General features: G+C 43.6%; 1 pseudogene; it reads right to left on the bottom strand.

The window, feature by feature from the left end:
* Positions 1-747: 747 nt before the first annotated feature.
* Positions 748-1,300, bottom strand: LOC101609180 (annotated as a pseudogene).
* Positions 1,301-3,435: the final 2,135 nt, after the last annotated feature.

The raw sequence follows: 3,435 nt of genomic DNA, 5'->3' as shown, positions 1-3,435 counted from the left end.
GAGTTCATTTGCAGTGGCTGGAGGCCCTGATGCACCCACTTTCTCCCTCTCTTCCTCTTTCTCTGTCACTGTCAAATAAACAAACAAAAATATTATAGAGCTAAGGGGGCTGGGAAGGTGCTTGCTTTACAAGCATGGGGAGCTGGGGAAGGCAGAGACAGGTGGACTCCTGGGTTTTACTAGCCATTTTTTTTTAATTACAAATCTTTCCAAAATATACTTACATTAAATAAAATACACATTTCAGTAAGATCTACAGTGAATGACTAAGCATTCTGGGAAGCTTCACATCTAGGCAGGGCCAACATTCGTGGAAGAAGCTAAGGGAATGTGCATCCAATCACAGTTTATAGTGGGTTTCTTATTGCCAATCTGCCATTTACACTGAACATGCCATTACATCACTTTTGCAGGACACCGATTTTGTTGGGAAAAAGGGAAGCAAGCACCAACCTCGGTGGTGAGCTCATTACAACCTCGGAGGATTTCACCCACAGCCCAGACTATGGTTTGGAGAGAGGTGTTAAGGGAAGCAGGCACTCTCTCTTGCCGTACTGTCTCGCTCCTGCCCTTTGTGGGCAGCGGTGAGGGGGGTCTTCTTCAGGCAACACGGTCGCAGGACTGGGACAGTCCCAAGGGGCTGACAGGGAGACAGGGTGAGGACGGGGAGGAGGACTACCTCATGCTGTTTCACATTAGAGACAAGCTGTGACACACAGGCCACAGGCCCACAACCACCTCCTCTTATCATCTGGCATAGTGCTTGATGTAGTCCTCCTCTTTATTCCGGAAGTCCTCCTTGTATCGCAAATGATGCTCTGCGGCCTCAATGTTCAGAGCATCATCAAAATCCAAAAGATCAGTAAATAGTTTAATCCCTAAACAACATCCTTTAATGTTCTCGTGGGAGCCCAGCCAGTGCCATCAATCGAATGCTCTCTTAGTAAACTTAGACATATTTCCCCTGTTTCTGTGATGCTGGGATGCCAGATCTTGGTCAAGCATTTCACCTTGGGAGGCACCACGTTGTACGCATCAGGAACTTCAGTTTCAAACTGAAAATTTCCCCCCTGGTAATAACCTTTATCTGGGCTTACAGTTAGCTGAAAGCAATGCAGCTTGTTTGGATCAGGAAAATGCACTTTGCATGTACAAGGTAAGTTAGCTTCAAGTTCTGCAACTTTCTTTCACCAGCAACTTGTCTCTCACAGAAACCCTCCGAGTGGAGTCAGATGCAGGGCAGATGTCCGAGGCCCTTTGAGACCGTCCTCGGCTTCAGTTTGCTTGCCAGCGTTAGCATTCCTGCTGCCTTTCCTTGCTTGCAGTAAGAGTGAAACAAATTCCAGGGTGTTTTTTGTTGTCGTTGTTTTTTAAGATTTCTTTTTTTCCCCCTGGGCACCCCAAGTCAGGCGAGGCGGGCCGGTGCCCAACAGGCCTCACAGGCGGACTGGCTCCCAGCGGAATGAACCGAAGTGGCTACTAGCCATTTAATCTTGTCTGAATAGGTGAACTATAGGCCAAGGAGAAAAAAGGTCAACAGAGTTCTTGAAGATGTCTTCTAGACTCTTTATGCACACACCTGTGTGCACACACATATGATAAAATTATACAGTCAAAAGCCAACCAAATCCTTATGCTTCAAGCTTATTGTTGACATCTAAATGGTAATAACATAACTAAGCTTTCTTTTTCCCAGCACCACACAGCCAAATATTGGCAGAAATTGGGCTAGAGTTTAAACTCCAGATTATGCACTTCTGTTTGTGTGACTACCTCAAGGAACAGTCTAGGCACCAAAGAAAGACTGTCTCAAACAAACAAAACTTTCCAACCTTCTTTTTTTTTTTTTTTTTTTTTTGGTTTCAGTGAAGATGAATTTTATTTATTAAATGCATCCAGATCTCCATGATGGGATTGGTTCTGTGCAATGCAAAGGAGTGGATTTGCATTCATCACCATCCCTTGGTATTTATTAATACATTCTCCTTATTATAAAACCCCCAAGTTCAAATCTTACCAATTTTAGAACTATAATTACATGAATGACATCAAAATATTTTACTTTATGTGATTACATGTATTTATATGCCTTAGGTTCCCATTTTGCTGGCATATCCATTTCATGTTTGTAGGAACTTGTTCATGCTCTTTTTCTTTCTTTGTTTTTTTGAGGTAGGGTCTTGCCCTAGCCCAGGCTGACCTGGAATTCACTATGGAGTCTCAGGGTGGCCTTGAACTCACGGCAATCCTCCTACTTCTGCCTCCCAAGTGCTGGGACTAAAGGTGTGCGCCACCAGGCCCGGCTTCATGCTCTGCTTTTGTTTACTCTTTAAGGCATTGACAGTCTCCCCTCACTTCTGTCTGCAAGGCAATAAGTATGGGAATCCCTGGTGCTCACTGCGCTAACTGGGCCAGGTGGTACACTGCTCTTCTAGACCCAGTGCATGTCCTCATCCCACTGAGACTGTTTTTACTGGTAACTCTGAACTCATCTGTCATCTTGATCTCACCTTGTCCTTTGGACAGAAAACATGCACTTCTGGATTGTAACTTTGGCGTCTCCGGGTTTCACAATCCCCAGCCCCCGTACCCAGGCTGTGCTTAGGAGGGAAAAACGACACTTCCTCCCCACCCACTCCAGGCTGGAGGTAGAACCCAAGTGTAATGTTCTTTAATTTATTTTCCTAATTAAATGTTAAACTGTAGAAGTTAGTGAGATAGGATTAGAAACCAATCTACCTGGGAGAAGTGATGTGTACCTTTACTCCTAACACTTGGAAGGGAAGGCAGAAGGATACAGTTTGAGATCAGCCTGGGCTACATAGCAAGCTCCAGGTCAGCCAAGCTACACAGTAAGACACTACTCAAGAAAAACAAAAGGTCTGGGCATGTAGGTCAGTGCTACAGTACTTGTCTACCATGTGCAAGGCCCAGGGTTTGTTCCTTAACTCTGCAAGACAAAACAAAGCAAGCAAACAAAAATCAACCTAGTGATCAATGACTAGATAAATCATAGTCTTTGCAAAACTCAGATATGTTGACAGAAGCCAGTAACTGATGTTATTAGCTCTTATGTTACCATTTGTAGCTGTTACATTATTTAATCATATTTATAACGAAAATGAATTAGCTAGAACTATGCAAACATCATTCCCCTCAAGGACTTGCTAGAAGAAGGAACAAGAATTTATTTATTTATTTGAGAGGGAAAAGAAAGGAGAGAGAAGAGACAGAGAGAATGAGAGAGGAGAACACATTGAGTATGCTAGGGCCTCTTGATGTTACAAACTCCAGATGCATGCCCCACTCTGTGCATCTGGCTTTGCATGGATACTGGGAAATCAAACAAGGGTTGGCAGGTTTTGCAAAGAAATACTTAAGTACTGAGCATCTTTCTAGCCCAGAACAATAAAGTTTTGTTTGCTTTTCTTTTTT

This window comes from Jaculus jaculus, chromosome 4, assembly GCF_020740685.1.
Source record: "Jaculus jaculus isolate mJacJac1 chromosome 4, mJacJac1.mat.Y.cur, whole genome shotgun sequence".
Classification (NCBI taxonomy): domain Eukaryota; kingdom Metazoa; phylum Chordata; class Mammalia; order Rodentia; family Dipodidae; genus Jaculus; species Jaculus jaculus.
Note: the sequence above shows the minus strand (reverse complement) of the source record. Positions and strands in the feature narration are given on the sequence as shown.